Source organism: Lepidothrix coronata, unplaced genomic scaffold, assembly GCF_001604755.1.
Source record: "Lepidothrix coronata isolate B3197 unplaced genomic scaffold, Lepidothrix_coronata-1.0 Scaffold7, whole genome shotgun sequence".
NCBI classification, from domain to species: Eukaryota; Metazoa; Chordata; class Aves; order Passeriformes; family Pipridae; genus Lepidothrix; species Lepidothrix coronata.
This window is the reverse complement of record NW_016690187.1, coordinates 4,714,999-4,741,799: the sequence shown is the minus strand read 5'-3', so window position 1 is coordinate 4,741,799 and position 26,801 is coordinate 4,714,999. Positions and strand designations below refer to the sequence as shown.

Here is a 26,801-nt window from a genome sequence, read left to right as displayed (position 1 = left end):
GGGGTGGACAGTGGAAGGCTTTGTATGTGGCAAAGCAAAACTGAGAAGACTCATGTGAGAAAACCCTCCCTGTGTCTATCCCTAGCCTAATGGAAGATGTCAGGCTGTGCCCAGACCTGGTCCTAATGACTGAACCTAATCATCTCCATGGCCCTAATTATGGTGCCGTGGTAGGCTGAGATATTAGGTGAGGAACAAGCAGCAGGAGTAGATCAGCTTTTGAGCAGCAAATGTCTCATTATGCTCGAGTGATCAGTGTTAAAAATAAAGAGGAGGGAAGAGGCAGAAACACACTGCTAGAATACAATCTAGAGGAGCAAAATATTCCTGCATTTGTATTTAATTATTTCTAATTCTTTGTGTGAAGCATGTGGCTACCTCAGCAGCTCAGCATTTTTATTGTTCCTTCGTCCTCTATTGGCTTTTTTGCAGTGCATTTGTCCACGTTTGGCCCTGGAGTACACAGCAGACCGGTGACCCTTCTCATTTTAAAAACATGCATTTAATGGGGTGCAACTGGCTTTCATCAGCTCTTCAGTGAAAGCTCTTATGAATTCAGACATACATACTGTCTTCATATGAATAATTTCTCTATGTTACTGCTCTTTTGAGGTCTAGGAGTATTCCGGAGTGTTTTCTACTCCTCTGGTCCAAATTAACAGTGTCTGGCTATAGTTTGTTTACTGCTCCAGCAACTTGGAAGCATTTATGTAAGAAAAGAACACAGTCTGTTTTTTTTCTAAATTAAAAGTTTCTGTTGATGTGTTTCTAAAAAGTCAAGGTTAGCTTTTATAGCTTCTGAATAATGTTCTGGATTTTGTCATGTTGTATTTAACTTATGCAGAAGTTAAACCAAACCGATTTATTCAAGTTTTATTTTTGCTGAGACCTTTTTTTTTTACAAGATTATTCAGATGAAATAAGTCAAATGCTTTGAAATTAGTAATAATACATTTGTAACAGCACTGTATGTATGCTTATAAAAATAGTCATATTTTATTTTCTTGAAGGGTGTCAAGGATTCAATACAGTAAACATGTTAGATATTTATTACTCTTGTCTATTGATGGTATGCTAGCATTTTAAAACTATATTCCAGAATGTGTTTCCTTTCTCCTCTTGCTACTTTTTTATTTAAAGAAGCCGCTTTTGTAATATATACAGAACACAAGTCATTCAACATAGGGTTTGTTCCCTGCTTTCTCAGGAACTTGAATGAGCTGCTGGGCAGATAAACTGTGCTGTCCAGCAACCCCTTCTGCTCTTTTCTGTGTGGCCATCATAGCCCTTTCCTAAATTACCTTCTTAGGCAATGAAGTTTGCTGTCAGTTCTGCTCAGGTGGTGGATGTGCTGGTCACCAGCTCAGGGAGCACTGAAACGTGAGCCAGCACTGCAAAGCAGCCTGTCCTGGTGTCTTGGTGAACAAGTGTCTCTGCGTGAAGAGACTAATCTGCATGCCTAGTAGCTCTGATGGATGTTGATTTTATTACAAAGAACTCTTTTTGTTTGAAAGAAAAAACCTTTTATTTAAAGAAAAGAACCATTTATTTAAAAAAAAAAAATTAATGGATATTTCCACATACAGAAGAAAAAAAAATAAAGCAGATCAGAGAGGATTCAAAAACAATTATGCATTTACATTTCCTCCTGTCTTTATCAGTTCATTTTGGGACAATGAGAAGAAGTTTTCATAGTCTAGGTTTTCATACTATATGTTAAGATGGAATACGGCTTGATTAAATAATAGACCTAAAAATGAACTGGAATGCTTTTAATGGCTCTATAACATATAAAGTATGCCTCAATGATGGATATAGTTTATATCTTAGTTTACAAGCTGTAAATGAGATTAATAGAGCTCTAGAAATAGCTTCTAGAGATGAAAGAGAATTGAAAAGATAATGACTTCTGAAAGTTAAATTTCTTTGTAGAGGAATACTACAGTAGACAATGATTAACTGTGAAAGAGTCTTGCTGTAATAAAAATTTGCAAAGCTGTAATGTTTACAAAGACGTTTTTAATTGCAAGGTTATCTCTGTATGTCTTTTGAGAAAGTTCTGTAAGGATTGACCAGGCAAATGGCTGTTAGTCAGTGTCCTGCTGTTACCCTAAGGCACTCTTGGGGTGTTCTCAAATGGTGTGCTCTAATTGCCTCTTAGAACTGAAGCGAGACCGGTAGCCTCATTTCTCATTCAAGGTTGTTTTTGTCATACTATGCTGGATTATATTCTTATTGCATGGCCCCTAACAAAACTATGCAATGCTACTTCTGTAGTGCTTGTGGTTTGCTGGCAGTTCTGTTATTTCCTGTGGCAGTGGTGCCCATGAACATAAAAAAAAAAGGGAAAAAGCAGAATTAAATACCTATATATCAGCTTCATCTCCCTGCAGCTCCATTTGTTTGATTAGTATTACAGTGGTGTGACAGGGCAATATATCAGAAGTAATCGATCTGATTAGCGTGGAGATGATATAAACACAGATTGTATTGATGTTTAATAATATGAGCACCCAGGGTCTGTAAACATAGATGTTGCATAGGCTATGTGAAAGGTCTCTATAATGAAAACAGCAAACACAGCAGATTTTTGAGCTAAGTTATTTTTCTGCCAGATTTCACAGCAAAGTATGGCTAGTTTGACTTTGCAGTGTTGGAGATGGTGATCAGATGGGTTGGCATAAATTGTTTTAATTGTTTTTTGAAATACACATTTTTTTCCCCAAGGCAGATATGAATCTTAGTTTCATAGGCTGCCTTATGTTGAGTCAATTACCACACTGTGTTAAAGATTTTTGTATTATTAGACATGAAAACAAACACTTTTTGCTATTCTGTTTTTGATAAAGAGGTTATTTACGTCTAATATCAAAATCTTGATCTCTGGGTAATTTGACTTGATGGAGAATTATTCCTTTTCTGTAACTTAACTTGAGATGTAAATAAGTCCATTAAAATATGTGGGTTTGTATGATATTCAAGTGAATGGCTGGAAGGAAATTACCACAAAGGTAATTTGCTGTGTCTCAGTTACATAAGGAAGAAAGCACTTACACCACATCTCCCTCACTTCAGAAACGATTGTTCTGCTGTATCTGTTTCAGTGCAGGCCCTTTGATTGCTTAAGGTGTGTCTTGAGGAGAGTTCCAAGGCTCAAACCTTGTAAGAAGTTGAGTGTCAGTGCTCAGCTCTACCTGCCAGGGGGGTTATGGGAGCTGTGCTGCTGGGCACAGTGAGCTGCTGGAGCTTCCTGGGGAGTGCTCAGCACCATCCTGCCTATTTGGCAGCCTTTTGGAGCAGGCACTTAATTTGAAAATAAAAAAGAAAGACAAAGTTGCATCTTTAAAGCAAAACCCAGCATGTCACCTACTTGCTTTCTCGGTTCGAGTCCTGAACTTGTTGCAACTATCAAACTTCTGGCCTCCATCTGGTGGCTTTCCTGCTCCCACCTGCAAGACAGTGGTGGTGCCAGTGACCTGCCCTGGTGTGCTGGAGGGCCTGTTCCACTGCTCTCAGAGCTGAGCCTTCACAGGAGCTGCCAAGGATGATTTCTGGAAATAGCTTGTTGTCTGCTGCACGGTGTCCATTCTGCATTACTCCTGGTGTCACCAGCAAATGAACAACCCAAACAAGTGATGTAGATGAAAACTTTGCTCTTAAAGTCCTGTGGTGAAGAGGGGGGGTAGGGGAAAGAAGCAGCAGGTCACATGCAGCAGACCTAGTCCTAGAACTCGGATGAGGCTTTCTAAACTGATGGTTATGTGGAATATCGGAAAAAAGTGATGCTTAAGTCCAATACTTCAGACCTTTGTCAATGTAACATGATTTCAAATTAAATAAGCCTTCTTTTTAATGACTGGTCTTTCTGTGTTCAAGGTCAAGAAGCGGAGCTTCTTAATTGTGGATTTTCCCCTTTCTATAGGCAAGAACGTGTTGTGTGGTGGAGCAAAAAGGAATGGCTCTTACACTTTTCGGGGTATTATTTTCAGACTGGATTTGCTTGTTTAATTTGATCAGTTAAACAGAAAAGCATTTTTCCCTGTCTGCTTGGTATGGTTCAGTTACACAAAAAAATGAAGTACTGTTGGGAATTTTCCATTTTTAATAGGAAACATTTTGGATCGGATCGCAACCTAATTTGCGCCAGCCGTCTGGTATCAAATTCAATTTGTGAAGGAGAAGAGCAGTTGATTTATCTACCGTAATATCATGGAATATATTTCATAAAGTATGGAAAAATATGCACTACCTTGCACCTGTTTACACATGCAGTAGTAACTGCTGATTGTAGGTATTGCTGGGGATTAATAACATGATAGTATTGAATTTTTGATTCCATAGCAAAAGTATGAAACAATGTGTACGCGTGCAAAGAAGTTTGTCACTCATACGAACAGAAAACACTTTATTTCTAAAAGATAGGGGCTGGTAGAAGAGTCTGTTCCTTCGATGACCATTTCCTTTCTTCCGTCTTCGCAGAAGGAAAAGTACATTTCAAGGTGGTCTGATTAGTTGTGTGCCCTTATGGAGTTCCTGCTAACGGTGCGACGCGGCACTGTGTTCCCCAGATACCTGCTGCAGTTCTTACCTGCTGCTTTACTAGAAACTTTGAAAAGAGGCCTTTCCAATATGTCTCATTCAGTTATGTTTGTGACAGTTTCTCTTTTAAACTATTGTTTATAACACATCAAAAGGAAGATTTGAACAGGATTTGATTCCGCTGCTGCTTTCTGTTTTTGTTGTCAGCTGGAATGCAGGCTCTGATTCCAAAATTGTTGCTTGTTTGCACGTGCATTCTCTAATCTTTAAACTCTTCAGTGGTAACTAGTAGCTACTGCAGTGGTGCCCTTGTCTTCTTTGGAAGTCAGGTCAGCTCAGATGACATGAACACCACATGTTGTAATTTGAAAATCTGTTTAAAGCTGTAGTCAGTGGGGTTCTTTTCAAATTGGTCTCTAGTGGCCATCTTCAAAGGCAGTGTGATAGTGTTGGGTCCTGTGATGTCAAAAGCTTGGAAGAGAGTGAAATGCATTTGTAATCTGCATCCTGGTTTAGTATTTACTAGGACATTGTGTGGTAGTTCAGCACCTTATGTCCCAATTCATTTATGGTGCTGGGGCATTTTCACCAGTGTCTTTTTCCTGTTTTCTCCCCTTAAAAGAAACTTGTTAAAACCCAGTTATGGATTGTCCAGGAAAGTAATTACATTAAGTGTTTGGGGTTTGTGTGAGGTGTTTTGGGTTTTTTTTTTGGTTTAAATTTATTTTAAAATAGAAGAATCAATGCCATAACATGGCAATTTACCAAACACTTTAAATAAAAGGATTACAATACAAAAAGTAAACCTGAAACTGAGAAGGACCATTAGAAATCGAAATGTTAAATTCTGTGAAGAATAAATAATTGCTTTTTGTGATACATAAAGCTGTATTTTGAATTTAGCAGTACCCTGAACATTTTTTAAAGGAGTTCTTTACCTTCTTGCAGTGGACGCGTCTCTTGGCTGTGCTGTAATCGCTCTTCACCATCACTGTGTTGGTCTGGTGTTATAAATCAGAAGAGGAGAGTTATACTGACCCTGTCCACAAAGCCATGTAAGCAAGTGCTCAGTGTTGTGAGTTGTCTCCTGACCAAGGGGATTTTGTTCATGTGCTTGAAGCTGAGCATGTGTTTAGATGCTGTGGCAGTGATAAGTAACGCTTGAATCTGGGTCCAGGTTTTTTCAGAGATCTCAATAAGTTGTTGTAAAGCTGGGTGTGTGGTGTCTGAGTGCTTTTCCAACATAGTAATCCTTCTAGCATTTGGCTGAGTGTTAAAACTGCATCCATGCTTCTTGCGTACTTTTTTTTTCTGACTAAATGCTAGACTTGTGATGCTGAAAGTGTGTAATTGTTCAGCACTTACTTCCTCCTACTTTCTTTAATTTGAGGATTTGTTTTGACAGCTAAAATTCTGGTGGTTTTCTGGTTTTCTGCTGCAGTAGAACCTATGAACAGATGTCAAAGCAGAATGTTTGTGTCTCCTATTAAATAGCGAAAATTCAATTTCTCCATTAACTCACAGTTTTCCCACCCAGATAATGCAAATTTTTGGGGGATTTTTTTTGTATCATCCCCTATCACAAATTTTCATCTGGTGGTTTAATGACTTAAAGCTAAAATAATATATTTTTATTTGCTGAACAATTTTTTTCATTTAAAGATATACTTTTGGTGTTTGATCCAATGCATATATTTTCTGTGTCAGAAATTTTTCTTCAGTCGGTATCATTAATCTTAGTTTCTAAGTAGATTTTAGTTCTGTGCAAAGAACTCTTAAAATACTCTATACTTGAAATACTGGGTGCACCTTGCTTACCAAGTAGGTAAAAAATGTTTAAGAATTTTGCTTTCTATAGGACAAAGAGATTACTTACCTTATTTTATGAAAAATGCATCGAATTTTTAATTATGTTTTTGGAGTATTCAAATCTACTTAAAAATCATTAGTGTTTGGGGTTTTCTGTCTGATACTGCTTCTTTACCCTTCTGTAGAACACTTATTTTCAGTTTTCCTAATTGCTTCTCAAGAACTGGGATTTTTTTTCTTCACTTTTGAGGAAACTCAGGGAAAGTGCTGTCCAATGGTATAGGGAGACTGGAAAGCACAAGTGTAGTAAATTAACAGCAAAGTTATACTCCTTTTTGGATGCAAGCTGACAAAAGCAGAGAAATCAAAAGGTATTGCTGTGCTCTGCTCATGGTTCTGTTTTGCTTTACTTATTTTGCGTGGTTACTGTAAAGGAGAGTGGTGCAACATTGCTTTCTGTTTAAAGTTTAGATGTAACTAAATGATAAGATGAAAAGTGAAGATAGAAAGTCTTAGCTTAGAATTTCCTTTTTTTTTTTTTTTTTGTCGGCTAGTATTTCACCTTTAATACTAAATATTTGATTTGGCTGCCATTTTATCTGTCAATTTGTATACATTTGCTTTCAGTGAAAAAGACTTTATCATAGTCATTTTTTAGCTAATATTGTATTTGATGTAAAGAAATGTTTGCAAACCAGAGAAGATAAACAATTTCCTTGTCATTAATTCTGTTTTAGTGCATTGTTAAAAAGAACTGTCAGGTTGCCTTTCTCCAAGAAAATTAATTCTAAATTCTTTGCTGGAAGTGCAAAAGAATTTTAAGGCATTTGCTATGTAGGCAAAGTGATTAATCTATGCTGGCCACTCTTGATACCATAATGCTAGATACTGGGAATAAATTAATTTGGAGGAAATGGGAAAAATGGGATGTTTAGTATTCACGGAAGCATTGTGTGTAAAATAAACACCTTGCTGAGTGTTTGTGTGTCATTTTTCTTCCTGAATGTACCACCTGCAGTACTTGCTGCTGGCATGGGAGTGAGGAGCAGGGGCACTTGCCCCATTTGGGGCAAGCTCACTGATCTAACCTTTTTATTTATTTACTGATTTTCTTGCTCACATCATCACGCCTCTCAGTTTGAAAGAACGCAGTTATACGTGGGCTTCCTTTCAGCTCACTAATATGGGAAATAAACTTGGTGAAGGTACAGCAGCAGGGACCTGTCACAGCTTGCATGGAGGCTGAGTCCTTGTTTGGCCAGGCAGGACATTGGTCCCAGCCGTTCCTGGTCCCTTGCGACTGTGACCTTGAGCTGGCTGGGTCAGAGGAGGGTGAGGGCATTTGCCTCTGCCATACCCTGTCATCCTTTACAGTGCAGACCTGCCTTACCTGTCCCTGTGAGGCAGAAGCTAATGGTTTATAGTTTTCCTCCTGGGATGTTTTTCTTAAATGAGTAATGATCTGTTTGCTGCCTCAGAATTCAGCTGTTGTCAGATACCGAGATCATTGTTCTGTATCTTAAGTGTGTTAAGTGTGGGCTCTGCAGAAAAAGGTGGTATGGTGCAGTGTTCATACCCCACTGAGCCCACCTTACATCTTAAACTTCTAGACTGCCAGGCTTTTTATTAGCCTGCAGACTTGCCTGAAGGTGGGATCATTTGTTTTGGGATCAGGGATTATGCTGGATTATGGTTTCAGATACACATGTAGTCCCCCTGCTTTCTTCTTCCGATTCCTGATCAGTGGCATCTGTTTGATATCATTTTGTCTTCAAGTGCTGAAGAAACTTGAGGGAAGACAGTGGGTGCTGTCAGTGATGGATAGGGATGGGTAAGTAGTGGTTCTTAAGTTAAATATAGAGAAATTTATGTTTCAGTTGGGCCAGAGATTAAATGTTAAAACTCTTTGGGGCCCTAGTGATGCCATTAGTCATTTCTGCCCTCATTTGGCTTCAGATTGCTGTTGCAACTCAGGTGCACATGGATGAGCATTCGTGCCCCTGGGGTGCTCTCCGTGCCCTCTCACAGCATCTGTGAGCAGCACCAACGTGCAGCTCTGCTTCCCTTCCTGGGCAAGCAGAAAGGGTCTCGTCTCCCCTTCAGAAAGTCACCTGCCAATGTGCTTTTACTGCTGTCATTTGTGCTGGCAGGTGTGAGATACACTTTGTATGGCAGTGGACTAGGCTGTGCTACACTCTTACTGTGAATTACACAGAGTTTTTTGCTAGAATGGTTTTGGCTGCACTCTGCAAAGCTGCAATTACCAGCAGTTTTTGATGTAGACAGTTCTCGAAATGCCCCTTTGGGTCAGGACAAAGTCCCCAGATTTAATTAAATAGGCCAAATACTGCAGGGTCTGGGCCCTAGCCTGTGCCTGGTTGGACTTGTATAGAAATTTTGGTTTTATACAGTTTTCAGATTTAAATATTTCAAAATATTTAAATATTTGCTGAGGTTACCTGAAATTGTGGATTAGGAATGAAAATGAATTACCTAGACTGCAATTCAGTACTTGTTTGCAGCTGACTTTAATATCAGTGCCTCTCTTGGAATTTGAGAAAAAAAGGATGAAGAGCTCATAAGTTTCTTAACAAGTGAAACATGGCAGGCAAGTATGAAGAGAGTGAAATAGGTTAAAGGAAGAGTAGGAGAAGGAAGTAAAGAATGGTTAATTCAAGTCTGTTCTCTCCTGTTCCTAAATGCTTGTTCCAGCATTGCCGTATTGTCCACAGTCTGCTCCTTGTCTCAGCCCTATGGGCTAAGGCTTCTCTCTTGCAATAGTGCAGATGAAGAGAAAATAGGAAAATGTTTCCAAAAATTTGTTTTGATTGAGCAGCAAATGCTCAAGATATTACAGCTGGTGATGCTTTGTATCGTGACCAGTTGTGAAATTCTCAGTGGCAATGGGACTGGGCATTTATCTGGTCTATACTTTCTTGTGTTTGGAGCTATAGATGTTGTGGGGAAAAGTTATTTTTGTAAGATATTTTGTTTTCTTTAGCTGTGCACCCTAAAAGCAACAAACCCACAAAAACTCTGCTCCAGGGTACAGTACAACAAATTTAATCATAAGCCAGGGTTTTATGGCATAGTTCTGAGCTGTAATGCAACATTTCCATAATGCAGCAGGTAGTGTTAAAATAAAAAGGTATTTATGCTGAAAAGTGTACTTTTAACATGCTTTAAAAGGGCAGTTAAGCGGTGTGAAGTAGCTTATCATTAACAGGCATTATCTGGTACGGAGGTTTAGCCAGCCACTAAGTATTTGCTGTAACTTTGATGTCACAGAGTGCCATCAGGCTTTTTTTTTTTCCTTCTTCTTACTCTGGTTATGCTCTGTGTTCACATAGGTCATGTAAACTTGTATAGTGCACATTTTTCATTACCTAAGGCGTGAAATTGGCTGAAATTTTGAAATTGGATGTTAAAATTTTAGATGTAGAGGTCATTTAATAATTATGTTTGTTTCCTCCGGTTGTGTTGCCAGTGATGCATACAGTGCAGCCTTTTAAATTGCCTCTCTCAGAGCTTTGTAAAAATCAGATATGAAAGAATTAAAAATTCATTGGAGGTTATGGTTGTGAGTTTGACCGATGAAAGGTTGAGTGGTCAGTTCATAAATGTTCCTGGGTAGCCTGACTTGTGGCTTCCTCAGGGTCACTTTGTGCCCTCTTCTGGCCTGAGTGTTGGTCTCATAAAGTACAGGAAGATTGTCTTCCATCAAAAGGTTGAGTAAAATTCAGTGATGGAAAAGCAAAGCAGTCCACAAATTGGCAGAGAACTTGAAGTACTGGGTAATTCTAAAACCTTACTATATGCACTTTTATATATTAAAAAAAAAAGTAGAAAACACATTATTTTCAGATGATAACGTAGTAAATATTCCATTACAGGAATGCTACAGGATTGGTTTGGTTTTGTTGAGAAGATGCAGGACACTGGGAAAATAAATTGTTATTTCAATAACATGCAATTTTTAACTGGGCCTCCAAATACGGACAGGTGGGAGATCAATTATACCCCTAGTACTGCTTAACTGTCTTCCTCTTAGGTGTTTAAGCAATGTCTACCTTTGTTTTCCTTATCTTTTTATATAGCCAGGATGAAGCCTGAATTTGGAGGATTGACTCCTCAAGCATAAGGGTTGCATACTTAAGTTTAGATGGGGGAAGAAAATCAGAATCTTGCAGAAATTCACAAGTAAGCCCCAGCTGGCCTCGCAACACTTTTAATCTGTGGTTTTGCAACAGAAGGTGTCAAACAGAATGTATATGTGCACTGAATTGTATATATATTGAAGTGGTTATAAAGTACTTTGTAGACCAAAATGAAAATATTTTAGTTAAAATAATGCATATTAAAAAACCTCAAACAAACCACCTTAGTGATTAGAGGTACGTGGCGTACGTGGCAAAGGTACAAAAGTCAAAACCTTGAGGGTTAATAGTTTTCTGAAAATAGGTTAATTGCAATTGATTTGCCGAAGTGAACTAGAAAGTATTTGTTCTCAAGTATCTCACAGATTTCAAAACAGCCCTGTACAAGTACTAATTGTTGTTAACTCTGGAGGTTAGGATTTAAGCAGCAACACCAGCACTAGTCACAAGGCTGACAGAACTGCTCTGGTGGCACAGACCTGGCTCTGCAGCTGTGTCTGATTTAGAGGTGAGACTTTCCTTCCTCACTCTTTCTTCCACCACTCCACACATGTGCTGATAAAAATAAAATAAAAGTCATTGTAGATTGAACTACACTTGGTAGGGAGAAGGGTGGTTTTGGGCTAAGCCATTAGTCCTAGTCTTAAATGATAATGGGCTGAGGTTCCAGCTCTGCCACGGAACGTGCTGCCACAGACTTCTCATGTGCTTGTCAGCAAGAAGCCTCTCTGCCCTGGTCTGTCACGCCCTATAAAGTGGATGTGTAGTAAACAGTGGGAGAATGCTGCTAGTGACCAGCTTGTCTTTTGATGCTTCCTTTTTGGAACAGGCATCAAAACTTATTTCTGGGGCACACTGGCTGTCTGATCTCCTAGAGTCCTTTTAGGCTGCTGTAGAGTAAACATCTGGCAAGTGGTAGGGGCAGCTCTTTTCACTGGGTTTTGGAACAATCTTGCCGGTATTCAGGGCTATATATGAATGGACTGTACTGTAAACAGCTTAGGACAGATAGGATTTTAATAGATCTGCAGGGATCAGTCAACGTGTGAAACGCTGGAAGGTGAAAATCCGTTCTCTGCGCTGGTGCTGACAGTTGGCCTTATATTTTTGTGGTGGTGATCTGTGCTGTTCTGTTAAGAAAGGGGTAGTTTTTTCTTTCATTAGCAGGAAATTTGTTATTTTCTGGTCTGAACTCACCCTAGTGGCAATTTCCAGACAGTGAAATATTCATCTGAAAGGCCAATATTTCTCTAATCTCCTTGTTGTAACAATGATCTCAGCGGAAAAAATTTCTCTGTCCATATTGCTATTGAGGTATTACCTTCTGGGTCTGCCTGGTGATCCAGAGAGAACATCTTGGAAAGCACTGCAGAGTCAGAGCTGCAGGATGTTGTACAGCTTATTTTACCTGAAAAGGATTTCCAAGGCAGATTGCTGTTAATGGCCACACCAGCTGTTAGGAGGACATGACCTCCTTCTAAAAACCATTCTTGTCCCAAGGACCAGTCCTTTGAATTTCCTTCCCCTTCTGCCTCTTTAGCTCTTTCTGGCATCCTTTCGATAGACTATTAGTAATACCAGTCTTGCATGTAAAAAATGTAAAATGCTCATTTTGTTTTATGTGGCTACTAGTGTTTGATCTCAGACCTCCCTGTTGTTTTAACACGGTGTGTCTCCAGTACACACAGTAACCCCTGCTATAATGTATCCTTGCGTTAGTCACTCCTATCAAAGGCTTGATCCAGTGTGATTTAATGTAAGACATTATTCTGTTACATTAAATGCAAAAATCTGGTTTTTTCTTTCCCCCCTCTGTTGTTTTTTTCTTCCCCCATCCCACTGTGCATTGTATAGGCTTTTTATTTACTCTGCCGGATTGACAAGATTATAAATGAGAGCTGCATGTGGAAGCCTCTAATTTTTCATAAGTAAATGAATTAATTTATCATAGCTGTTGTGTTTTATTGCTGTCTCCATGCCAGACTGGCCAGCTTCTTTATTCCCCCTTTTACCTTCTAAATACTGAATCCATGTCATTGTGTTTGACAGCTTTCTGATTCCCCTGTCAGATGCAATTTGGTGCTAATCACATTTTCTTTGCTTAGTGTCAGTGATACGGGCCATGCTTAATATTCCTGTATGTCCACTTATTTACTTGAAACACAGCTGAAATGTCTTGGGCATTAATCTGATGGAGCTACTACATTAAAATGCAAAAATGATGCTTGAGTAGTAAGATAATGTGGTGTGGCAGATGTGCAGTAGATAACACTGAGGCTAAACTAGTGATCTTTACCAAGCCCTGATCCATTTTGTTTGTTGGGTTTGCATACCTTTTTATTAAAAAAGATTGTAATCAGTTCTGGTTCATTAGAATCGTGTCACTTATAATTTAATTTCTTGTGATCACACTATGAGAAACTGCTTCTATTCTTCCTTCCACTCCCAATTTTTTAAGTACAGGTTATTTTTTTGTTTATTTTGTTTAAGTTGTGGGACATATTTCATATATGCCAACTTTTAATGGGAGTGTTCAAATCTTTCAGTTTGAAATGTTTTAACTTCCTGTTTTTTCATTCATACATCTCTGCAGTTTTCAAAGCTGCTATTATCCAAGTCCTGAATATTTAAAATTTCTGTAACATGTGGTAGTCTGTTATTGAAAGCTAGAGCATGCTGTAGGTGTTCATCTCCTAACTCCTTCAAAGGTATGTTTGCAACACTTATGCCTTAACTGTATTGAAATTATATTTCATAGTATGTTTTTTTCACTTACCTATAAATGCTTTTTTGTTGTTTTGAAATCCTTCTCTTCCAGCAAAGAAAAGTACATGTTTGTAGAAGACCGTGAAACTATATGTCCCTATAGTACATATCAAGAATTTGGTTTAGTTAGAATTTTCCTATTGAATTATGCATTTTCTTTGGTTTCTGCATATTTTTGTCTACTCTGAAATACTGCTATCTACTCCTCTGCTACTGTATAGAAATAGTGATGATGGCTTGTGAAAGACCCAACTGCTTTATAGGCTGTTGAAATTTATTCTCCCTTTGAAAGAGTGTGCTTAAATATGAGATTTGGGAAAGGCTGTAGTGTTGATCTGTCATAAAATGGATGAATTTTGAGAAATGTATAGTTAGGAAAACATTCAGACTAGTGTATACTTGTCAGCCACATAGACAATTAAGGATTTTTTTTCTAACAGCACTGTCTACATATGAGCCTGGCAGCTGAGTGTCTTTATTTTAGAGTACATACTGATGTTAGGAGTAAGAGCTTCTGCAGAGTGAATCAGCAGTTCTAAATTTCCCATCTCTTGGTATGGGAATTCTGTTCCCACACAAAGAAAGAGATCCAAAGTTGGAGAACACGCTTTATGGAGAGCACATGGATTCTGCTTAACAGTATTTGCATGTCTCTGCAGACAGACTATATATGCTTCCAATAAAGCATTTTGGCAAGTAATTAAAGAGCAAGTCATTACATGTTGGGGGTTTCTAATGATGATATTTCTTACAACAGGCAATTCTGTGTATTCTGTGAGAGCTCAGGGTTCTTTAAAACTGAAGTTTCACCTGAAACCCTGAATAAAGAATTCTAATTTCAAATACCTTTCTATATATGTGGTGTCTGCTTATGTGTGCTTGAAGCAATATGGACCGTGATGTTGAAATTCTTTTGTTTTAAAAAGGGCAGGTTAAAATTCCTTACTGCTTTTTGCAGTAGGGGTGGTCACATTATTGACCTGCAGGGCTGGGGAGGCCTGTTGGATAACACGTGGGGAGGGACCTTCAGTTCCGAGATGTTTCATTGGTTTTGTGGGCAGTCGTGGGTAAGTGATTTGACAGAGCACATTGCTTCTTTTGTATGTAAAATCAGTATCAAGGTTTTATAAAGCACTTGAGCTATTGACAAAAAGTGATAGTGAGGAAAAAAGATCATTTCAAGGGAATTAAGAGAAGTAGGCTTAACTCCAGGTTTGTGATGGATATTCTGTACTATCTTGGATAAATCAGCTTCATTGTGCCTTTATGTCTGTTAGTGGAGTAGGAGTGATAATTCTGCTGTGCTTCACAAGTCTTCATTAAATACATATACACACACGTGTACACACAGTATGCTTCTTGTACTTGATTATTTTTGTTACTTCTGTTGTTAGTGCATAGACAGAGTGTGCTGTTAGCAACAAATAAGCGTAATAAAACCAATGCAGTTTTCTGGATATGAAGGATTTAGGTGATTTACTTAAAATTAAGGAATCGGAATGTAGCCGTTCTGCATTTTTTTATTCGTGGAAATGGAAAATGTTTAATAACTTTAATACGTCATCCCCTGAGAATATGGGGAAATTCTTCATATTGTCTTACACTGTTTGTACTACATTAATTCAGTGCATTTTCTTTTTTTTTTTAAATAAACTAATACAATGCAAAGTGATGCCTATTTACTAGCAGAGCTGCAAGTATTTACTTCATGTTCCTTTTTCAGAATGCTTCAACAGTATTTGTATATGCTTTAAATTTCATGGATGATTAGTTTACATTGTTAAAGGCATCTGAATCTATATGATGATAGTGGAGCTAGAACTGGAGGTTTGTACCCTAAAATCATTTTACCTCACAGCTATAGGGCAGTTAATTGTATAATTTATTATACATTGCATAATATATTTGAGTGTGGATGTGAATTCTTTGATTTCTTTCACTTATATTTTGTTTTTGTTTTGGAAAATATTGAAAGGGTTCCAAAGCAAGACTGAAGTGAGTATATTCAACCCTTAGCCTCTGTGCCAAGACTCCCTGTGGTGATGATTAATTGGTAATGTGAACATCTGTGAGGGAATAGTGGAAGTGCCAGACTCTTCATAGGGACTATAACTAGTTGGTAGGCTTCACGCTCATATGATGTGAAAGAAAGTACCCACAGTATATAGACAGATCACCTGCCATTAGTGACTCAGATGGTTTAACCTGTGTTTTGTAATAATGCCTGAGGAAATACTAGTTGAGTAACTTCCTGAATATTGGTGAGTCTATGATCTGGTTGGATGTGCAGTACATCTTAGGGCATTTCTGCTGATGGTTTGGGTGACCTTGTTCTGGGGAGATTTATGGACTAATTAAGTTGGTCAACACATGTCCAAGATGAGGAAAACTAATGGTAGACTCCTACAGGTGTCAGTGGGAATATGACTACAACAGAGATGTGCTGTGAATTTACATGACTTCTGTTAACACAATACTGGTTTGAGAATCTTGTACTCATGGATATCCAAAGAGAACCATGCTCCTTCTGTGAAAGAAGTGCATTTTTTTTCTTCTTCCCCCTAGAAGTACCATATTGTGGCTTTAAAAGACCTTAAAGGAAACCATCTAGAGACTTGTTAAAAATGACTTATTGTTTTTCAAAGCTTGCTAAAAATACCAGCATGGGGGGAAACCCTATCAAGGTTGTTTTTCAGTGACATGTACTTACATCCCTGGTACGAAATGAAAGTTGAAGCAGCGCCGTGTTTGGTGCTCTTGGATACGGGAACTTTCAGAAAGGGTTAGGTGCATAATCACATCAGCAGTTGTTGCCTCTTTTGTTCGCTTTTAATGCAGCTGCTAATGGATTCGTTCTTTTTTTTTTTTATTTTAACAAAGCATCAGTTAATGTGAGAATTAATATCTGATAATGGGGACCAAGAAATCTTTGAATGTTAATGGTATTATGCGTGCTCTCTCTACCCCTTTATATTTGCATTCTAATAGGATTGGAATATTTTAATGGCATTAAAAAAAAAATCTGTAAAAAGACTGAGTGTGGGTAAACCCTCAGTGATGCATTTTTGGATGAGAAATTTGGGTCACCAGTTGATTTCACTGTCAGCATAACAACTGTGTTGATTGCAGAAGGGAAAAATGCCTTAATAGTTAGGAGGGTTATGTCCTGAGATCCTGTTTCCTAACCATAGAGTGAACTGCCTGAAGTCTAAGTGATTGAAAAGTAAACAAAAATGTAGTTGGATTTGACTTAAATATATTTCTGCATTTATTTAAAAGAATCATTGATTTTCAGTGATTGATCGTCACTAAAATGTTGATATGCAATTAAATGTCTTTACATTAAATTTAACGCTTTTTTAAAAGAGGAAAATGCATTATATGCATATTTATGCAATGATACTTAGCATACATTTATTCAGTCTTAATTTTTACATTTAACTTAGGAAATGCTGAGTGGCAGTTCTTATTTAGTAGACTATTAATTTCTTCTTCATGGCTTGTGTCAAGCTAGTTTTAGTAATATAAGTTCAATTAAAGCTGCGGAGAACTAAAATGAATTTTAGTTAGGAAAAAATGAGTAACATTCTGGTTGTGTATTGGGAAGAGTTTTGCATTTAACACTGACATATTGAACAGAAGCAGTTTGCAGATGATGCATGATAGACTATGGAGCTGATAAAGAAGATGAGACAGGGAGGAGTTCCAGGACCAGTTCCTCCTGGTCTTGGAGCTAATGGTGCTCAGCTCTTGAGTTTAGTTGTTTTTCAGAGGCTGTAAGACAGAAAGAAAAACCAATGAGCTTCCCTGTTTTTCGGTGCTCAGATGATTTTTCATTTTGAATGTGCTTTTTATTGAATTGAATTGCCTAGATAAACTGAAATGAGAATATACTCTTGGCATAGAATTGGCTTCTATGGCTGTTGGTAGCTCGTCACTTCATCTGTTCAGGACACTCCAGCTGTGTGTGGTGAGCTCTAGGCTTTCCCCTCTTCAGGTGTCTGAGTTTCCTTAAAATGTTGCACAGAAACATGCTACTTGTGACCACTTTCTCTGGAGGACAGGAATTGTCTATGGAATCCTGACACCTCTTTTAGTCTAATTTGCATTACCTTACAGATGAGGCAGTAGACTACCTCTCTTCCCTGTCCTGAAGCCCTGAAGGTCAAGTGGCCGAGGACTAGGTAGTTATTAGTACACTGCTGATAAGAGAGTAGGATGCAGCAGACTGGGAAGCACAGCTCTGCAAACTTCATTTTGATTAAAAACTGTATGTTATTCCCAGGTAACCTAAAGAGAATATATAGGAAAAAAGCAAAGAGCAAAAATAAATTTTTACCACAAATGTGGTTAGAACTTCTGTTTAGAGTATATATCCTGTGCAATAGATACTTGGCAGATTTTCCTCCGTTGCTTAATGTCTCTGAAGAGTAGATTAATTTCGTTTGTTTTCTGTTCTTCAGCTTATCTGAAATCCCTGAATCTCTGTGCAGGGCAGATGTGGAGAGTGCACTTCTGGGCGTGGATCTTCTGAGGGAGGCAGATGGAAATGCCTTTCTGGCATGATGGTGTTAGACCACAGAGCTCCCAGTAAGCAACCAAACTGAGCCTGGCCTTTGGGCGCGAGTCTGCAGCCTCAGACTGTGTGGTGCCCAGATAAAACTTCTAGATTAAAGACTGAGAGAAAGGAGAAGGGAGTGGCATTTTTNTAAACATCTCTCTCCAGTTTGTGTCAAAGTGGATAGTGGGCATCCTGGGGTTTGCCAGCTGTGGCTCCCATTCTTTGCTACAGTGTGTGTGTCTTGTGTTGTTTTGGTTTGGTTTTTCTTTTTTTGTAGGCTTGTGGGTGTGTGTGGTTTTTTTTGTTTGTTTGGTTTCTTGTTTTGTTTTAGGTTTTTTTTAAAGTAGTTTGGGTACCTAGATCTTTAAATCAGGAGTAAAGTTATTTTTGGGGACCTGCCCAAAGACCAGTGTTGAATTCTTCAGCGTGTCTGCTGAGTTACTAATAAAAAGCTATTTAACTTATATTGGATAGGAACCCCTGAGACTTGATTTCAACTAACTGTGGAAAAACACTCTTACTTGGAAAGAAAATAATTTGGCTGGAGGATAAGGATTCGAGGCAGAGTGAATATATTTGTTAACTTGTCTGGAATCTTTCTTTGTGGATTTTTTTCCCCTTGGGTTCTCTAAAGCCTAGAAAGCCTCAAAGAGCAGTGCACCATTATGAAAATGATGTTTACCTGAAGGGGATTGAGTGCTCCGTGTGGCATAGCCACAGAAGAACAGAAAGCTGTACACATGCAGGAACTGATTCAGAGGAGCAAGAACGTCACAATAGAATATTGGGGGATTTATCTCACGTTGGAAGAAAAATGTTAAAAAAAAATCTTCCATAAAAGTAGCTGAAGAACTGAATCAATATTGTTGGCTTTTTCTACCAACTCGAATATACATGTATTTCAGACCCTTGGAATGATGTCAGGTAACAAGGTGATGTGGCAATGAGGAAGGCAAATGTGATTCTACTGTGAGTCCATTCGAGTCCTAGTAGTAAAGCTGGAAAAACATGAATTCTTCTTTACAGGGTCTGGTGAGACCTCAACATGGGTAGGTCAGGGAATAACCATGACCATTTGTCTGGAGGAGGCTAAAATACTGAGCTAGTTGTGTGCCTTCAGTTTTGATGACTGTGATATTCAATATTTTGAACGTGCATGACAATGGAAAAATTTCAGGAGAATTTTCTGTTAGCTGAAAGTATTTTACTCCTCTCCCATTGTGTTGTTTATTGAGGAGTTTAGCTTACTTTTGGAGGTGGAGCCTGGTATATCATTTACTTTGAGGGTTTTTTATATAAAAATACTTTGCTTTATGAATAGATCCCTTATAATTTGTAATCAGGAGTGGAAAATGGATGAACAAGCTTCTCTCTGAAAAATCACGTTTGAAATTTCTGAGTAATGATCTGAATGGTCTGAAGTAGTTTATTCCTAAGACATATCACTGTTTTGCAGAATATTCAAACTACTGTAATCAAAATTAAATTATGCCCTAAGAATGAAGATTATTTTTTCACAAAAAAGAAAGCTTCAGATCACATTAAAACAGTACTTTGGAGTAATAGGAGTCTGTTAATTGAATTCAACATGTTGGTTAAATATATTTTTCAGTGTTTTGTATTGTTTAATAAAAAATTTTAGTTTCATTAGCGTAGGTAAGAAACAATGCTCGGTGTTTTGCACTGTATTCAATGGAATGGAAAAGTTACCTTTTCTTTCAAGGCTTTTCTTACAGAAGACAGTCTCCTTAAGAAATGTTAAGATAATTTTAATCACTGCTCAGAGGTCAGACTTGCAGTCCCCATTTTTACAGCTAACTGTTACACGAAACTTTGCATCAAGGAAATGGCCAGCACTATACTTAATAGGGTATTGAAATTCAGACTTGGAAATGAGGTTTGTGTCAAAATCCATCTAATGAACAATTATAATATCACTTACAGAAAATGTACTTTGGTTTTACTTTTTGGATCCTATACCATTATGGAAGGACAAGAACATTACTGGTATTGTACTTTTTCAAATTACAGTTATTTTTTTCTTGTGCATTCTGTTTTAATAGGGTGTGTTAATATTTGAATAACAAGTATCAATGCATGGGTATTAGAAGGGTATTTATGTGAGGTCTTGTCTCATAAACACATTGATGTCTAAGGTATGCATAACATACATGTATATATACGTTGTTACTGCCAGCTTTGCAAATGCCATTCTTCTCAGTTGAACTACGAATTTTAACTCTCAGAAACCTCAAAAGTATGTTTAGTTTTACTGTGTATCTTGAACATGATGTCAACATTTAATTTGTTTACTAAGAAATTAAGAAACTTATCTATGAAATTATGCTGTGGGCAGCTAATGTTAGGGTAAAAAAAATGACTGAAATTTATAATATGTAGATCATTCTTTTAAGGAGTATAATGAGCAAGGCAGCAGTAGGATGTCTGTTGTGAACTGATTGCTGAAATGAGTAATTGTCACTGAAGGGTTTTTTGTTATTGCCAGAGCTGTGACTATCTCTAGAAATGTTACTTCTAGTTTTATTGTTTTCACAGTAATGGTGCATTACGATGTCAAGCCAAAATAAATTTTTTCTAGTCCTTTTGTTCTGGTAGTACATTTTGGAATGTGTGTTTCTGGAACTGCAGTGTTTGGAACCACTACGCTGCTTCTAAAGTTTCGGAATATTTCACGATTTTGTATGTTACTGATCTTCTGGGGCAGCATAACTTTATAGTTGTTGTAGAGTTCTTAGACTGGTTTGCCTTTGAAAGAAGAAAACACAGTTCTTCTGTGAGTGACAATGGTTGACTTTGTAGTCTTCTATTAATGAGTGTGATGAATCAGGCTGTGTAAACTAGCCAATTACTAAATAGATTCTGAGGGTTTTGGTGACATTTCTGTTGCATTTCTGTTAAACTTCTCTCCTCTCCCCTCATGTTCCTCTGTCTCAAATTTTATGCATAAAAGGACAATGATGTTTAGGAGCTGTCTTTAGGAACATGGTTGCTTGAGGCCAAGGTCAGCTGACTTCTACTGCTGAAGCATATAGGGTCATGACTTGTGAAAATGAGGTCACTGTGTGAAAGGCAAAAGGTATTCATTTTCTATTTTTTCAAAGGGCTGTGCATGCTTTATTATAATGTGCTAGAAACTGCCTAGGAATGCTGTTATTGACAGAATTAATAATAAATTAGGAGAGACTGATAGCATTAGTTTATCATTAGGGACAGACCTTTCTTCATCAAGGTGACAACCAGTTTTGTAAGCTTACTTTTGCCTTTCTAGAGCCTGACATATAAACTGTCAGAGACAGGGCAAATAATGCAGTCTCACTAAGCGAGGCATCAGTAGGAATTGGACTCTTGGCAGTTGTAAATACCGAAATGTTTTTCTGCACAGACAGAAACACAGTGTGAGAACTGCATGACGTGTGGCAACATCCCAAGATTTATCAAGCCTGTCTGTGCTAATGGAAGTTGTTGTGTGTGCTATGCTGTACAGATGGTTTTACACTTTCTGATGGGTTTTACAATTCAAGTATTTTTGTGCTGCTTTTTTTTTTTACTTCTCAAGTTTTGTTGCCCCATCCTGTAATGTCCTCTAAAAAGATCAAAGCTGTTTAAACCCAAATAAACAGCTAGTTCATATGCTGTCACTGAGTAATGGGGGCAAAAGCAAAAACTTATTTTTGCACATGGTGCATGCTGTCAGATCAGTGAGAGAGAGGGAAAATAAAACTTGATAGAAGTTGATCTGGGTTTGTCTCAGCTTAGCATCTAGGAAGGCTAAATGCACACTCAAGACAGTAGCCAAGGAAAGCAATTTTGTCTATTTGGCACTTGTGAGGCCACAGCTGGACTGCTGTGTCTCCTTTGATGCAAGAAAGACATTGACATATCTGGAGCAAGCTCAGCACAGGGCCACCAAACAGGTCAGGGATTGAACACATGACCTGGGGAGAAAAGGTGAGTGACCTTCATAAGATAAAGGGGATCTTGTTGCTGTTTACAGCTACTTACTGAGAGAGTATAGAGGATGCTACACCCTACCTTCTTGAAAGTCCACAGTGAGAAAACAAGAGTAAATGGGCATTAGAGGTCATAAGGAAGATCCTATTAAGATATGAGAAACCTCTTTTTACACTACAAGGAACTGGAACAGATGCCCTGATACTGGTGAAATCCACATCCTTAGGGATGCACATAACTGGGTCAGCCTCTGAGCAACCTGAACCAACTTTAAAGTTTGAGCCAAGTGCCAGCATGGCCTTACTTTGAGCGAAAGAGTGGGCCAGTGACTTCCAGAGGACTCTTCCAACCTAAGTTGTTCTGTAGGCCCTACTTGTTAGACTGGAATCTGGAAAATATATGAAGGTTGAAGTGCTTAATACAAATTGGCTTTTAACATCATAAATGATTGCCTAGAGTACGAAGTGCCATGCAAATTCCTAAGAATTTGAGTTATACCCTCTGGTCTTACTCGAAATGATATAATGTCTCTTCACCACAGTTTACTTTGGTTTAAATTTCTGAGGATTTTCACTCGTCTTTATAACCCAAAGGTTAGCAAGCTACCTCAGAGGACTCTGCTTCCTTAAATTTTGTATTCATTGAGTGCAGCTGAGACACTAGAAGGGAAAAGTAAGAACAAGTAAAAGTTGTTGGTACTGCAAGTACATCTGCCAGTGTACTGAAGGGTGATGTGTTCTTCAAGCATTTATAGCTAAGGAGGCTCAAAAGCTTCATAATCAGCTTCTGCCCGTTTTATACAAAGCTGTGAAATGTTTCAGCCACCTTAAATGGCATCTTCATGATCAGACAATTCGTGGGGATTTGGGAGAGTTTGCAAGCATGCATGTGGATGTGCTGAAAAGTATACACATGGTATGAGGGCAGTGGGAAAGGAAGCTACTGGAAAGGAAGACGCAGGGTGCTGTGGGTGCTAGCAAGTGTGAAGCCACGTGCCTGCTACCATCTCATACATGGCTGGATTGATGCTTGTTTGTTCCTGCTTTGGGATCCTTAGAAAAACCTGTTAAAAAATATCCCAGCAATGAAGAAGCTTTGAGTCCAAGAGCTGCTCAGTTTCTTCTTGTGATGAAATGCTCAGCAGCAGATCACTTGAACATTTTTTTGTGCCTTAAAACAGGACCGCCCAACAGTCTGGATTTTTACAATCCATCAGCTTTCCCAGGACTTCAAAAGCATCTAGAAAGGTGTGAGAAGGTGGGGAGAAGATATCAATGCTGGATAAATGTGCTGAATGGCAGGCAAGGTGCCTGCTAAAAGTAGGAGTGGGAATGCCTATGCTGCAGTAGGAATTGGGAGCAGTTCTCTTCATTTGGCTTTCCACCCATCTGCCTCACTTCACCATGTGTGGCTTGGAGTATCCAGTGATGATGTGGGGTCTCTATTCAACAAGGATGCTTGTTCTGTCAGGTGGATTTTGTGATGTTGTGTAACTAAGCTGTTAATTTAGCATTGAAGTAGTATTCTAAGGTAAGATAATTCATATTATGAAATTGCTATAATTCATGTTATGAGAGTGAACACTTATTGCTGCTTACCCACAATATAGTAACTAAGATGTCACTTTCATTTCTAAGTATAGACTGTCTTATTTCATGGCACAGTAAATTTTTCCTTTTCAGTGACTGATTACAATGAGTGCATTTGACAAGCACAGTTCTAGTAAGTAATGAAGTCTTTCGTATTAATTATCTGCATTTTTTATAGTGCCATTTTAAGCGGACTCTCCAAAATTAGCTCATCTTCTATGAAGTCCATATAGGTGAAAGTACTCAGCTTCAAGTTAAGCAGAAAGGAAATAATCAGTCTTGCAGTCCTCCTTGTATTTGTTTTTTTCACTTGGATAGAGGAAGAAAAAAAGCAAAGGGCATTTGTTATCTAGCAAAACTCAGAAGCTATTTCACGTGAAAACATAATGAGTGTGACAGGCTACAAATAGCATTGAACATGAATCTTTTACAGAAGAAAAGAGAAATGTCCTTTGGTATATTTACTTCAATCAACCCTAATAAGGCTTGTTTTATGTGTTTTATGCATCCGCCATCATAATTATAAATCCTTGACATTTTAGCACTAGCATTTATATCTGCCAGGGAAGCTACCCAGAGTCAACCCTCAAGGAATGTCTGTATTGTACTATGGATCTCCGTAACAGCTCTCAAGTAGTTACTAAGTGGCTTAAAAAATTACATCTCAGTCATGCTTGAAGGGCTCATCAAACTTTGCCACAAATATCAATGTTAAGTACCCAATCAGCTGCATTGTTTGAAGTACAGTCACGTGTGCCCACGAAGGAATAGGTTGGACAGGAAGAAGAATTATAGAAGGGCTCATCAATCAGGTAGCTGTTTTGTTTTTGTTTTTTTTTCCGTGACCTTTCAAAAACTCCTTTCCCTTCCCCCTGGAAGAGCTGGGGCTTGAGCAGGGTCTGGTCTATCTTCTAGGCATGCTACATTTCTTCCTATTTAATATTTTCCTTGTATCCTTGGAAACTTTTGAGAGCAGAGGCTACCAGTGTTTGTATTGGGTGCAGCAGGATTCTCTTGGCTGCTTTTGGACAGTACCAAAAAAAAATCTGAATAATAAGGGTAGGAGAAGTGTCAGGTGGTCTTTGGGAAGATACTTTGGTGTATGTCGTTTTGGCATGTAGGTAAACAAGATGAGCTAATCACCATAACTTTCATGTAATGTATCTGTAATTTGTTTTCATATGTAGGTGTGAAGGAAGGATTGCCATATGGTGTGTATATTGGTATTTTTCCTTGACAGCCTTTATTTTAAGTTAAAGGAATTCCAAGGCATACTATTATGTAAGAATACCATTTCAAATACTTATCAGTATATACCAGAAAAATACCTTGAAAGAATGCCGAAGAAAGGTTGTAGAGCTCCAGGAAAGTTTTAAATTGAAAAATTAAATAACACTTTCATCCATTTTTGAGGTACCCTAATTACCTCAGTTCTGTCTATGTTGCACTGTTACCAGTCTTTCATCTTTTAACCATTTGAACAGGATTTTTTCATAAGTAATATATAAAATCTGATTTTACATTAATTAGTTTGTGGAGTTCTGAAGCAGCTTTCACAGTGGCTTTGTGAAGTTTTTTTTGTTTCAACATATGGTACATTTTACTCTCAGTCATCTTGCCTTGATGTAAAGTCTACTTGTCCCCTCATGGGCATAAATTCAAAGTATCACTTGTACCTGTAGAAGAGTTTCTTTTAGGAAGGTGAACTCCTTGAAAGAACTGCAGAAATGTTCCTGCTGTTGTGGTCACACTTGGTGACACCTGTGTGCACAGTGCTCTGGTGTGCTGTCATGGGAGTGGAGACACAAACATTGGTCCAGCTTCGTTAAAAGAGACAGAGATCCATCACTACTGCAAGATTACAGACAGTGGTAATCTAAGGAAAATGTTAACTCGGTGATGTGTGGACAGAAATCTGCTTTGTGTGGTTCACAGAGCTGAAGCAGCTGGAGGTGGAGAGTTGCTTTTCCTCCTGGTTTAGTTCCCTGAACTGCCCTACCATGTGTCTAGTGAGTTATAGCACCGGTGGTTGGGGAAAGAGGAAAGCTGGGCCACAGCAGCCTCAAAGTAGATGTCAGATTTTGAACTTAAGATGGCCTGGTGCAAAGTGCCGGCTAAGAGGTAACTTTGCCTTTGCCTTGTGTTGGTGCTTGTGCTTGAGTGTCTTAGATGGCTGGAGTAAAGAACTGTCCCTGCCAAACATATAACTGAAAAGGGAAAGTTGCTGAAAGAAAGGAGGGGAAAAAAAGAGAAAAGCATCCCTTGATCTCTTTTTAGATTAGTCATATGTAGGTAGGCTGCTGTCAACTTCAGCCCTTTTCCATCTGTGTCTGGTTGTTTGCATGTGCAAGCAGCTGAGGAGAAGTGACGTTTTGATTTTATAAATTTTTTTTTAAATGTAATTTTGAACATTGCTGTACTCTGGTATCAGTGTGTCACATATAGAAACAGTGTGTGTCCTTCTGCCTCTTTGGTACGTGTGTGTAGGGATAAATACAAGATTAGTCCTATAGACCCCAGATTGAGTGACCGGAGAACAAGGTAATGTGATACTGTGGTGAACATCAGTTTCTGCTGTAGCTTGAGCCATTCTCCTTATGTCAGGAAGTTCAATGAAATAGTCACTAAGCTTTTCACTCACTCCTCCTGACAGCTCTGTTGAAATGCAGGTGCTTTCTGTGGAAAGTCTTTACTAATGGACCCCAAAAAGGGAGAATTTTCTAGCTGCGTTATTTCATAAGCAACTAATAATCGCTCCCACAGGAGCCAGAAGCACTGGCCATCAGAAGTAAAGATATGGTTAAACTAAACAGTCTTGTTTCCTAAGTGAGCATTTGAAGTCATGGACAAGAATTATCTGAACAGGAAACAAATATGTCTGGAAGAAACCCACAATTTTACTACTTTCAGTTGTCCATAAGTGAGAGAAGAATGTAGATAAAGTGAATGTGAAAAAAAAATTGAGGGAAAATTTCCATCCAACCTAATGAAAAATTTAATACAAGTCAAGCATTTAATTCCTTTTTGTTTCTTACTATATAATTTTAGCTGTGGAAAATTGCATCTTTTCAATCACTCACTGATGCTAGCCTATGACTGAGAACTTCTCTTAGTGATTTTATCCTAACAGTAATTGAAAGCTGATTAATTCAATCGCAAACAAGCTTTTATTTTGCCATTTCTTCCTTAGTACTTTGTGTATATGCCTGGTGTTTGGGGTCAGAAAAGAAGCAGTGGTGTCTATTTTCTAATTCAATATAGAAAAGCTAGTAAAATAGATAGTTTTTAACCTTATTAACAGTAATCTAGTTGTCTAGTTGTTTGAAGAGAAATAATTATGAAACCTTTTTTTTTAAATTGTTTATAGGGCAATGTAAAATCAGCTGGTTTTGGCTTAACAAACAAGTG

General features: G+C 38.2%; 1 protein-coding gene and 1 long non-coding RNA gene across 2 annotated transcripts in view; both read left to right on the top strand.

Moving 5' to 3' along the window:
- Window positions 1-26,801, top strand: part of PARD3B (par-3 family cell polarity regulator beta) — a 400,197-nt gene that overhangs the window by 85,356 nt on the left and 288,040 nt on the right. The window lies entirely within an intron of this gene.
- LOC108508656 lies at window positions 5,491-11,948 on the top strand. Its single transcript, XR_001878454.1, has 3 exons — window positions 5,491-5,594; window positions 9,206-9,208; window positions 11,936-11,948. It is a non-coding gene; the product is annotated as an uncharacterized LOC108508656 (long non-coding RNA).